This window comes from Malaclemys terrapin, chromosome 1, assembly GCF_027887155.1.
Source record: "Malaclemys terrapin pileata isolate rMalTer1 chromosome 1, rMalTer1.hap1, whole genome shotgun sequence".
Taxonomy (NCBI): Eukaryota; Metazoa; Chordata; order Testudines; family Emydidae; genus Malaclemys; species Malaclemys terrapin.
Genome location: NC_071505.1, coordinates 13,930,942 through 13,944,292, shown reverse-complemented (window position 1 = coordinate 13,944,292; position 13,351 = coordinate 13,930,942).

The following is a 13,351-nucleotide window of genomic DNA, read 5'->3' as shown; positions in this document are numbered from 1 at the left end:
ATATTTGTAGTGTCCCTCCCTCCTTTGTACCACCCCTTCCCATATATGGTCATGTTCTGTTCTGGGGGGGTCTTGAGTCGGGGGTTGATAAGACCACCTCTTTTGTACCTGATGGGAGGGGTAAGGAGCAGGGTCACTTTCTTAGAGACTTGGCGTCTCCTCCTTACACCTTCCCGCTGCTCGATTAGCCCCTTATCTTCTCTTGTTACTGAAAGGCAAGGCTACCAGCTGGGGTGGCGGGTAGGGTGCAGCCTTGTGCTTTCACCTACATTCTCTTGCTTGCTTAGTCAGCCTGTTTAAGCTAAAAGCAAGGCCAGAAGCAAGATGATTATTGGTTACTCTCTGCCCTATTTACTTCACATTCTCCTAACAGAGAGTAGGAACATGGAGGGACCCAAAAAGGGAAGCAATAGCCAGAGATGCTTCTTACTCCCCACTGGGTCCTCTAAGAGGCCCTTCTTACCCAGACATGAGCTAGTGCCAGGCAAAAGTCACTAATCCGCTAATTTCCAAAAGGTTAAACCAGGCTTACTTTGCCATCTAGAGTCCTTTGTTGAAGAGCAGACTGGGCACTGGGGAGGCCGATTCCATCAGAAAGTGTTGCCTGGTTATGCCCGGTGGTTTGCACTGAATGATGCAGCAGATGGGTGTGATTATCAGGGGAATTTGTTGGCGGGGGGAAAGGTGTGTAAGGAGAGGGTAGAACCCAGGCCTAGCAGCTGACAAAGCTCAATTAGGCGCTTTAGTGTCGTAGGGCCAGGAAGTCCCAAGAAAATGGCAGAGCAGGGAGAAGAGAATCACTCCTCCCACACCCTGGTGCCGCCCACTGTGGGCAAAGGCTCTGTTTGCTGAGGCAATTCGCCTTAAAGGGAAAAATCAGCAGAAAGCAAATGGAAAGCTGGCACAGCGCCCCCCCCTCGAACCGGCCCTCCCCCAGAACGTTTATAAATGATACACTGATACCCAATGGGGAGAAATAGAGCAGACTGAGTGGCCATTAGCTACACTACAGAAGCTAATTAAATGAGCGTGAGTGAATTGTAAACCATCAGGACATCCTAAAGCTTTGTTTTGTTTGCTGGTATGCTGGGACATTCCAGCTGAGGAGCCAGAAGATGAAGTGATTGTGTTATCAAGCAGATTCGATAAAGCGCTGAGAAGGGAGGTCCTGTGCCAAGCTAACGCACCTGCACTATATCTTGTGGCATCAATGTACAGCTAATTGTAGCGGGGGGAGGCTCGGGGAGTAAATTAAGCGGTGAGAAACCTCCCTGCTGCTGCATTGTATTCAAGGGCTGTGTCTGGGAGTTGCGCTGAAGCATCAGTGCCCGTAGTGTAAAACTAGAGTAAAATTGTTTTTCTGCTACTTCAGCCTCGTTCGTTTGGCTGAATCGGCTGCAGCAGCAATTTTGTGGTGCTGCAGATTTGGAAGAAAAAAAAAATCTGCCTCAGCAAAAAGGGGGCAGATCAAACATTACCAAAAGCTCTGTGGTACACAAGAGGCCAGGAAAATGCACACACTGCCCGAGCTGGTGTTCCTTGTTGCTATTAGACCATTGCTCATTATTAACCAATCGGCCTCGTCTCGCCAGTGTGCGGCTGCTGTCCCCTGTTGCCGTGCAACCCCACTTTTCAAGTTCAATGGTGCCGTATCTTTGACTGCGAATTTGATGAGTCCCCAAAGAGGGCATGAGGCATTACCACAAGGAACTCAATGGGGCACCGGCCACTTTCACACAGAAAAAAGGCACACGGAGTGGTGACCTGTCAATGGCAAAGTTCATACCAATTAGGGGCACTATTTTAGCCATCACCGTGCAGCAGTAAGGTAGTGACTTCTGCAGAAAGAGCAGGGATCAGTGACAGGAATAGTAATCTACCTCTGGATGATTTACACGATCGTTCTACACTGGCGCAGGAGATCAAGTCTCCGTCAATTAACTGGCTCCACCAAAGATAACTAACCTAAATGCAGCATTTGACCTTGTTTTGTCCAAAGAAAGGCAGTAGGGAGAGGACATGGACTTTAGCCGGAATGCTGTCTCTGCACACATACAAAGTGCAGGGCAGGGCAACTCAGCTGGAAGGGGCTCAGTAAATCCACAACACGGGGTGGCAATGGCACAATCCACCTGGCACGTCACACCTTAGTCACTCTCTGAGACTTAAGACAATCCGAGTGCAAGGGCAGGGCTGGGGGAGGTTATAAATACAGGCATTGAAGCCAGTTCTGTGGACTCAAGGGCTGATCAATGCAGGACCAAAATGAATGTCTGTTGTGAGAGCTGGGTCCCAATTCCTGTACCACTTTGGGTACAGGTTACAGATTTCGCCAGCAACTGAGGACCAGTCAGCTATCAACCCCAGGGCTGGTACTCGCTCTTTGACATTGATTTGGAGCTAACAACATCTATTTATCAGGGTTTTATATATAGTAGCCCTGAAATTTTCCTCAGTGTAATCTGAAAAGCTAGCACCCTGGCTTGTGTTTCAGCAAAGAGTTAAATTGAGGTGCAGGAAGAAGGGGAGTGTGATTGTTATACAGAATATTGGCTCAGCACCCCCTATCTCCATTACAGTAGCACCCTGCTCATTGTTCATAGTTCAGTGAGTTTCTCCTTTAACTTAAGGCCCAGATCCTAGCTTTGCTGCTGTTTGTGGTGCATGTATGTTTATAGCCATAATGTGTTACACAGTTAGCTCCAACCCTCACTGTACCACAATGAGCACTGCATGTATAATTTCTGTGTAGGATATGAAACTTACAAAAGGAAAAATGGACAATTCTGTTTAGTAACAAGATGTTTTGGTTCAATCAATGTGACCTGATCTACTGTGAGGTGGGGGCCTTTAAATAACTCCCATAATTGTAGACCAGTGAATTCAAACTAAGAGGCTGATGGAAGACTCAGGGAAGACCCATCGAAGGTGGTCTCATTCTCTTCCTAGAGTCCACTTTGAGAAAGCCTCAGTTTCCTCAAAGTAAGACCGCCTTGGCAACCTCACATCCTGTCCTAGGTACCACTGAGGCTGCAGGATCTCTTAGTACTGACCCTGTGGGTGGGGCTCTGAGCTCCCCTAAGACTGATGGCACCAAACATGCCTTGGTACCGAGACCGTCCTCTGTACTGCAGAAGCAGGACACCACAGGGAAGGAGTCTAAGCACTCTACATCTAAAAAGGTGGTACCTACAACTCCCTTGGTCTTCTCAGTACCTTTGCTGACCACCGAGATGTCCTCTGTACGGGTGATATGCCACGCTTCCCATACTGTCTCAGTTCCTCCCAAGTTGTCTTCATTGATACAGTCTGCTTGTGTCAAACCAGACTTACCATAGGAACCTGTACCCTCGGATACTGACTGTGGAACATTGCCCTGTGTTACTACCGAGTAGGAGGTACTGGATGTCTATCAGTACCAAGAGTGACACAGTCACAGAGATTAATCTGTGTCACAGGACCAGACACAACAAATCCTGCATCTTTGCAAGGAGTTAGACTCATAGAACCATAGGGTTAGAAGGGACTGCAAGGGTCATCTAGTCCAGTGGTTCTCAAAGCCGGTCCGCTGCTTGTTCACGGAAAGCCCCTGGTGGGCCGGGCCGGTTTGTTTATCTACTGTGTCCGCAGGTTCGGCCGATCACGGCTCCCACTGGCCGCGGTTCGCCGCTCCAGGCCAATGGGGGCTGCGGGAAGGGTGGCCAGCACGTCCCTCGGCCCGCGCTGCTTCCCGCAGCCCCCATTGGCCTGGAGCAGCAAACCGCGGCCAGTGGGAGCTGCGATTGGCCAAGCCTGCGGATGCAGCAGGTAAACAAACCGGCCCGGTCTGCCAGGGGCTTTCCCTGAACAAGTGGCGAACGAGCTTGGAGAACCACTGATCTAGTCTATGTAAATTTAAGGGTATGTATACACTGCAAAAAAAGGCCTGCAGCAGTAACTCTCAGAGCCCAGGTCAACTGACTTGGGCTCACGGACTTGGCTACGGTGCTAAAAACAGCAGTGTAGATGTTTGGGCTCAGGCTGGAGCCCAGGCTCTGGAGACCTAGTGAGGGGGGTGGTTCCCAGAGCCCAAGCTCCAGCCTGAGCCCAAATGCCTACACGGATATTTTTATCCTATAGCATGAGCCTGAGCCAGTTGACCCAGGCTCTGAGACTGGCTGTTGTGGGACTTTTTTTGCCGCATGGATGTATCCTAGGAAACATAGCAACAGTCTTAGCATGAGCAGGAAATGGTCAAATGATAAGAAAACTGAGATAAAAGGCTGCAGTAGCATGGCAGATGGGTTTGTGATTGGACATTCAGTAATGAAAGGAGACAGCACAGCAAGGGAAAGAAGAAACCCCCTGATATTTCTCAGAGTCATATTAGGAATCATAGATGCATTCTTCTCAAATAACCTCATTTCAAGGGCTGTCGCTCATTTCAGTCCCAAAGTTACGTACCTGCTGTGCTAATTTGATGACTTCTCACTTTTGTTGTTGAAAATTAATTACATCAGAAGCAAAGAATCATGAAACTGAGGTTACAGACAGTGTTGTTTGCACTGAAAGAAAAAATCCCACAGCATTTTAAGTTTCCTGCATGAATAAATCTCTGTGTTCCTGATTTTGGAACTTGGTCACACGTTGTGTCCCACAATTGGGCCTAGAAATTAGAGATGGAACAGCCCTCTGGGGTTCTCTCTCCCTGTCCCTGCAGGACAGTTCCCTACAGTCCATTTTCAAAAGTCCTAAGGTTTGGGACTTCTAACACTTCCTCCTCAGAGTAACATCACAGTCTAACACATTTCACTATCGGGAAATATTTTCCTGTTCTTCGGCCTCAACTTTCTTTTTATTAATTCTTTCTCATTGCACCTAGCTTAGATCCCCCCTGTACCACCCTAAATAATTAATCTCCTGTGCTGGTTTCAGATACTTGTAGACTTGTAGGGACCAAGAATAAGCAAAAGAGAGCTATATCTGAATGTCTACTCTAGTCTATATAGGTTCTAAGACAGCACCCATCACTGTATCTGAGCTCCTTCCACTATGTCATTAAATAACATGACTAGGCATCTAGCACATGTAGTTTGGTCCCTCATCTTCTCCCTCGGGGAGAAGTGTGTGCAGTGGTGTCTCTTTTTTTGGCAGGGCTATAGATTTTTTTTTATTTTAATAAAATAGATTAGATAGGGGAAGGGAGGCTTTAGAAAGGTAATGCTCCGGTTAGGACACTTGGACACTGGCCTCACAAAGCTCAAAATGCGGATGAACAGTTAAAGAGATTCCATGGAGGCTGCTCTGTCCAAATTTTGACCTACATGACTCAGATTTGCATATTCCTTTGTAAAGTCAACATATACATCTTCATCTGTTTAAAACCACTCTCCCTGCAGAAAAAAGTATGCAGTCATGCTTGAAATACCAACATTACAGGGATTTACCTAACTGCCTAGGTACCGGAGTTTGAATTTTAGATCCACAAAACTACTGCTCAGCTGCTGTCTAATGACATAGGTGCCTAAATTTGCACTGGTAAAGTCCTCTAGGTGCCGAAATTTCTGCCAGTGGGCATATGCACAGCTACCTAAGTCCTGATGCCACCAAGCTCCTTAGCACCTCACCCCCTGTAGGTGTTTCTTCCCCTCCTATCTTGGCTGTGGGGTTCAATCTGATAGGTGTTCTCAGAAGCCTCCTAAGAGCATCCCTATGGGATTGGGCAATGCAAAAAAACACAGGTGCCAGTGGAGGAGGAGCCACTAGTGCTGCTGCCCTTATGCTCCCACTGTAAGGTTTGCTCATTTGGCACAGTTTCTTGACCCCGAGTCTCCCACTCCCAGATGAGTACCCTAACCCTGGGCAGGGCCAGATTAACCTTTTGTGGGCCCGGCGCCAAACATATTTGTGGGCCCCATGGAGGAAATGGAGCATGGTGCAGGGAGATCAGGCCCCGGACTGAGGGGCCAGCCAGAGGCAATGGGAAGCCCTGCTCCGCCCAATGTAAGGGCACTATTTACAAACCGGCAGTTGCCAGACGCACAGTGGCCTCCCTGACCCTGTGCTGCCAGCATGCCCCTTCCCCTTGGGGGCAGGCCCACGCCACACCACACAGCCCCCCCCGCCCAACATCCTCCCGACCCCCCCGACTCCCTATGGCCAGAGGCCCCCGGGCCCACCCACAAATACACAGCGCCCTGCACAACACCACCCCTGCACAACTGCCCAGCCCTGCCCCCCCACAAACCACCCCCACTCACAACACACACAGATCTTCCCCGCCCAGAACCCCCCCCAAACTACCCACTCACTGGCCCTTCTGGGAGGCAACTGTGTCTGTTGGGCTGAGCCAGCAGCACAGCCAGGGCTGCTCCCAGGGCCGGGAATCGCTCCGGCCCCTCAGGAGTGGCGCAATCAGCCAGGCCAGGACCTGGCCAGAGTCCCTCAAGATGCACTTGCCTGGAGGGGCCCAGCAAAGCCCTCCACACTGTTCCCACCCCACATACACTTGGCTGAGCCTGGCCAGGCTTCTGCACCAGTCCCAGGTGGCTCAGCGCCGGGGAGACAGGTGGGGCCCCCACAGGTGGTGGGAAGCACAGACTGCCCAGAGCCGGAGGTGCACTGGGGTCTGGTCAGGGGGCTGAGAGAAGCAGGGTCTGGGGCCAGGGAGCGAAGAGGAGCCCGTGGACAGACCAAGAGGAGCAAGTGGTGGGCAGGGGGAGCCAGCGGCGATCTCAGGGTGCAGTGCAAGCGGAGAGGCCAGGGTCCCTTCTGAGCATGGGCCTGGAACCACTGACACCATTGTAAACCTGGCACTGATCTTGGAGGGGGGGGGGGGGAATCTCTCCTGTTGACACCAATCCATTTTGTATAAAATAATGAAATATTCAGTCGGCCAGAACGCAAGCATGACTTGGGTCCAGTCCCTGCTGCAATGAACATTAAAGTGTTTTCTACACCATGGAACTGTATCAATAGAGGAGCTAAGGGTGCCCAACAGCTCTGTGCTGAGGCGACTTACCTGTAAGATGTGGGTCAAATCAATCGAGCAAAGTGAAGCCTTGCACCCAGGGACTCCACAGCCCACATGAGGGCTCTAACCCTCTACAGGGGGCAGGGGCGGCTCTATGTATTTTGCCGCCCCCACTCTCCCCCCCAAGCATGGCAGTCAGGTGGTTTTTGGCGGCATGCCTGCTGGAGGTCCACTGGTCCCGCACCTTCAGCGTACCCGCCGCCGAATTGCCGCCGAAGCCGTGGGGCCGGTGGCCCTCCCGCAGGCGTACTGCTGAAGGCAGCCTGACTGCCGCCCTCATGGTGACCGGCAGGCGCCCTCCTGCGGCTTGGCGCCCCAGGCACGCGCTTGGTGCGCTGGTGCCTGGAGCCGCCCCTGATAGGGGGATTGCTACTACCAGCTCCTGCTCAGTTTCTTATGAGAAAAGACTGACCTGGCTTGTGTGTCTAAAGTCTAGATGAGGGTTCACAGCTGTGACGCTCAAGTGGAAGATGGTCATTCCATCCAGCCCAGATTTAGCTGCCTAGCTCTCCAAGTGGCAGGGCTTAGGCCCCCACCCCTCTCTCCTTGGCATGCCCCATTGGATAGCTCAGGTGATTTGGCTTTTGTGACTACCATTCTTAGCTCCCTAGCTCCATCCTTATCTAGGGAGCCTGGCTGCTAGCTAGGGTGATGCCGAGCCTCAGTCCCCTTTGTGACTCTAGCTCCTGGCATGGGGGGCTTAGGTGGAGGTACAAGAGGGTCTGGGGCTGCGGCTTAGCGCACTCCGCACTCCCTCTCCGCCACTGTTGGGGTGATCATTGCGGCAGAGAGGCGGCAGCTGCACGGCAACATCCTGCACCTTGGGGCTGCTCTGTTCCCCCGGTGACAATGGCAGTAGCTGGCGCTGTGGTGGCCTCAGCTCCCTGTGCTCTCTCAGCCCACGCCTACCCCTACCCCGACCCGCAGCGCTACGTGCAGAGAAGGGGATGCCCAACTAGCTGGGGATGGGGCTGAGCTGACTGCACCACAGAGCCTGAGCCCCTCCTCCTCGACAGAGGGTCAGGATGAGAGAGGGGAGGAATGGGGGGACAGTTGGGAGGGGCCCTGGGAGAATGTGTGGGAACAGCCTCAACTGGGAAACTGGAGAGGTGGATACATCCTGGGGGGCTGGGGGAACTGAAGTGAGAGCAGAGTGGTGGAAAGAAGCTGCCGGGGCAGGGCGGGGGGGGGGGGGGGGGAGGTAATAGGGGAGAGAACCATTGGCTCTGGTAGGGGAGGACCTTGGAGAAGGGACCAGGGAAGAGTGGGGTGGGTTCAGCCTCCAGGAAGGAGCCTTGGCGAAGCGTGGGACAGCAACCTCAGGGCAGACCTTGAGACAGTGAGCTTGAGACAGTAGGAGGCGGCAATGGGACATTACACTACTGAAAATAGGCTCTGCTTGAGTGTGTACAGCGCCATATAGGGTATCTACTCTAAAGACTTGGCATGTCTTTCCTTGCCTAAGCCGTGCCTCACCAGACCCGCTGCCATTTCTATCCAGGTTAGCAGCACTGGCAGAGTCTGCACTCTATGCACTGCCGTAAGTATATGTAACCCACACACAGGGGTGAAAGTGGAAATAGGGACTTACTGGTCCAGGGCTGGGTTGGGGCCGGTTCTGGCCCCCAGAACGGGGGGGGGGGGGAGGGGGGCTCGGGCAGAAGGGGCGGGGATGGAGGAGCCTCAGAACCAGCCCTGACCCGCCCTGTACCAGTAAGTGCCCTCCCCTGTCAGGGTAGCAGCGGCAGCTGGGGGCTCTGGCAGCGGTTTAAAGGGCCCAGGGCTCGGCTGCTGCTACCGCCCCGTCCCTTTAAACCACTGCCGGAGCCCACTACCCCAGGGCTCCAGCAGTGGGGCTCTGGCGGCAATTTAAAGGGCCTGGGGCTCCAGCCGCTGCTGGGAGCCCCAGGCCCTTTAAATTTCTGCCCGGGGAAGCCTGGCTGCCCCGGTAGGGCACACCAGCTTTTGCCAGTACGCTGTACTGGGGTGTACTGGCTTACTTTCACCTCTGCCCATACACCTCCTGGGTGTGGTGTTCTGGCCCATCTAGTGGCATCAAGTCCACGTAGAGAGAGCGAGAAAGAAATGAGTCTGCTCTGCAGCTTTAGCTAAGAGTCAGTTGGCTTTTAGCTCATGCACTAAGCTCCAGAGGTCGTAGGTTTGATTCCACCTGCCGACAACCAGGCTCCGTCAGCATTACATCTAGACATAGCATGAGAGAGAAAGGCCATTTTTGTGATGTGATGGCTATATATGTGAACTGCCAGGGAGAAAGCCTCGACTCTGTTGCCTGGTTAGAGGAGCAACTGCTTCTTCTGTTTGTCTGCAATGTCTCCCTGTCCGTCTATTGTTATGGCCTCCCCCCCCCCCTAACTAGAGTAGTTAAGCATCTCGCACCCATAGATACACTTATCTTCACAGCACTCCTATGAGGTAAGGAAGTAGTGCTAGTGTCATATTACAGCTGGGACATTAATAGTATGGCTACACTACAGGGATGCACTACCCTGTGATAGCTAGGTTGCCTTAGCTATGCCAGCATAAGCCCATAGCATAGATGCCGCCTATCCCGCTGGAAGGCGTTTAGGAACACCACCTCCCCCAACAACGTTCGTCTGTTGACGTAGTGGCAGCTACACTGGGGGGCAAGGGATTAGGTTGGCATAGCTACAGTGCTCAGGGCTGTGGCGTTTTCATACCATTAACTGACATAGTAGCTACATTGACCTACATTTAAGTGTAGCCCAGGTCTCAGAGATTAAGGCCCAGAGCCTCAAAGGCGGTGGCTCTCAACCGTTCCAGACACTATACTCTGTTCAGGACGCTGATTCGTCTTGTGTACCCAAGTTTCACCTCACTTAAAAACTACTTGCTTACAAAATCAGACATACAAATACAAAAGTGTCACAGCACACCATTGCTGCGGTTCTCATCTTTACCAAGTAATTATAAACTAACTCAATGGGAATATAACTAGTGTATTTACATTTCAGTGTATAGTATATGGAGCAGTATAACCACGTCATTGAAATTTTAATTTGTACTGACTTTTGCTAGTGCTTTTTATGTAGCCTGTTGTAAAACTAGCCCCTCTCCCCCCCCCGGAAGACCTCTGTGTACCCCCAGGGGCACACACACCCCCCTTGTTGAGAACCACTGCTCAAAGGCACTTGCGTGTTGCACCCCCCCCCCTCACTTTTGCAATGCCTAGTCCCCTAGGTGGCCTGTTATCTAGTGGAATCCTTAGCTTGGCGTTAGGCTCCCCACACAATGCATGGGGAAAAGTAGGTGCCTAAAGGAATAATTTCCTGAAGCCAATCAGCTGGCTGGGGAGCCAATTAAACTAGCCAGGAGAGGCTAGGGACCACTGAGGCAAATGGCCAGGAAAGGAGATGTGCTGAGTAGCTGACCTGGGTGCACCTGGCTGACAGGTGCTTGTGATCATTAACTGTGACCCTTTCCCTAGAGTGAGGCAGCTAAGCCTGATCAGCCATAGCCTAGCAGCTGAAATCATCGCTCCCTCTTTCGATTGCTCTTGCTCACATTTTATACCGCTCTCATGCGTGCTGTACATGTCCCCAGTGGCTCTCTTTTAGATGGGTGTGTGCTGTTCCCCAACTTGTCAGTGGCCCCTGCATCTGGCTCGTCTGCTGCAGCTATCAGCTGTGCTCTGAGCACACCTATGGGCCTGAGCTCTGCTCGTGAGATTCCCATTTTGGGGGCTTTGAGTTGAATTAGGACGCTGAGCTCATTAGCTGTGGGGCAGCCTCAAGGCTTAGGTGGCTTTGCAAATGTCACCCGGTGGGGACTTTAGTCATCACTGCTCAGCTTCCACCTAACCCTGTAGGTGCCTAATATCTTTGAGGACCTGGGCCTTTGTGACCTGTCCGAGGTGTTACAGGAAATGTGTGGCAGAGCTGGGAAAGGAATGAACATCTCCTGAGTTTCAGACTGGCACCTTTACTACAAGGCCAGCTTTTCCTCCCAGCCTCCTATACACACTGCTGCTATTTGTCCACACTGGACCTCCTGCTGATCATTAATCTCCTCCTCAACGCAGGAAGCACATTCAGAGCAGACAGCTAGGGTATGGAGCTACAGTTCCTCCCTGACTCAGTTCTTAGAGTGTGACCACTCCATTGTTTCTGTTTTTCCTGCACTCAGAAGATTGGTCTGTCTCTTTCGCTCTCTGTCTGAAAGTAATTATTCCTCAAAGTAGCCATCATCTGTTCCAAACATCAGCTGAACTGAATGAGGAACAGGTTAGCAAGAAACACTGCTAGTCTTTTTAGATTCGGACTAATATTGCTTAGGGTTACCATACGTCCGGATTTCCCCAGACATGTCCGGCTTTTTGGTGCTCAAATCCCCGTCCGGGGGGAATTTCCAAAGAGCCGGACATGTCCGGGGAAATAGGGAGGCGTAAGCCAGGGTCCGCCCAGCACGATCCGCCGGGTCCGCAGCGCAGCCCAGCTGCCCCAGCTACAATGCTCAGGCGGGGAACGGGGAGGGCTCGGGCTTCCCTCGCGGGCGGGGGCCCCCCAGCCACTGGGGGACCCTTCCTGTGGCCCCATTGCCCCGCGCAGCTTGGAACCCGGCGCCGCGGGAGCTGTTTCCGGCGGGAACAGACAGGCCGGGGAACGTGCTCGGCGGCAGGAAGGAAGCTGCGGCTGGGACTGCAGGGACCCGCGCTGCCGAGCGTCTGAAGCCCTCAGCAGGCAGAGGCTGCCGGGGGAGCAGGGGCAGGGCAGGCAGGGGCATAGAGGCTGCAGGGCGAGTGGGGAGCTGGGGTCACAGAGGCTGCAGGGGCAGAGGGGGCGCAGGGGCAGGGTAGGCTGGGGGGTGCAGGGGCTGCAGGGTGAGTGGGGAGCAGGGGTCACAGAGGCCGCAGGGGCAGGGTAGGCTGGGGGGTGCAGGGGCTGCAGGGTGAGTGGGGAGCTGGGGTCACAGAGGCTGCAGGGGCAGGGGGGGCGCAGGGGCAGGGTAGGCTAGGGGGTGCAGGGGCTACAGGGTGAGTGGGGAGCAGGGGTCACAGAGGCCGCAGGGGCAGGGTAGGCTGGGGGGTGCAGGGGCTGCAGGGTGAGTGGGGAGCTGGGGTCACAGAGGCTGCAGGGGCAGGGGGGGTGCAGGGGCAGGGTAGGCTGGGGGGTGCAGGGGCTGCAGGGTGAGTGGGGAGCAGGGATCACAGAGGCTGCAGGGGCAGGCGGGTGGGGTTAGGGCGGGGCTGGGGTGGGGTGGTTAGGGTGGGGCTGGGGTAGGGAAGGAGTGTAGTTGGGGCAGGGCCAGGCCCCCGTGGAGTGTCCTCTTTTTTCAGTGTTGAAATATGGTCACCCTAATATTGCTAGCCAGGTTAACAAGCTTGTGGCAAGTCTAGAATATTTGCTATATCTTCTGACTCTCAACTTACAAGGCAGCTTATCTTGTCAGTCTCTCATGACGGAGGCTGCGTTGCAGCAAATTCTCTCATTAGACAAGCAGTCAGTTTCTTCTCAGCTGAGGTCGTGTGCCCAGGCTCTCTGTGCTTTATTAACTACCAAGGCTCTCAGAGGCTGGTTTGCAAGTTTAATGTCCAGGTTAGCATTTGGGGACATTGCCTCAAGAGCGTGCAACTGGTTTCAGCTCAGTTTGTATGACTCAGGTTTCTTCTGTTTTCCAAATGATGCTCTTTTCCAACATGTATTATATACCTGCACATTCTCCATCCCCCCAGGAAGGGTCACTGTTTTTCCACAGCCTGCTTTAAAGGAATGGATCCTTTAAACAGCACCATTAGAAATTTGTCTGATATCATTAAGTTAGGGGTGTGCTTATCCATACTAGGGTAAATGAAACCTTTGTGGTCTGCCTACCCCTGTTGATTTATACATGTGCATTCCCCTCAGAGAAATCACATGAAAGTTCAGCAGTTTAACATGAAATCAGATATAGCCATCTGTCCCAACAACAAAGTGACTTGTAAATGCTTTTAAGGGAGAGGAAGTGCTGACCCAAGCCAATATTTGATTCAGGCTCTTGTAATACACAACATTATAGTATCTGAGCTGCTTCCAGTGCTTTAAGATACGTGACTAGCAAGTGTCTACATGGTGGAAGGACTCATAGAAAATCTGAACAAAGCATATGCAACATTCACCATCCCAAGTCACTGGCAGGGTTTGAACCCCAGACTTTCATCACCAAAGCACAGAGCTTTGCCATGGGAGCATAAGGCCTTTGCTGCTTTACAGTATGCAATGTGTGCTAGAGAGTAAAACTATCAAAGTGATGAGGTGCTTTTGAAATTTTGAAAAGAGTGTGTTAATGGGGCTGTGTGCTGGTAATCAGAAATTACCAGTGTTG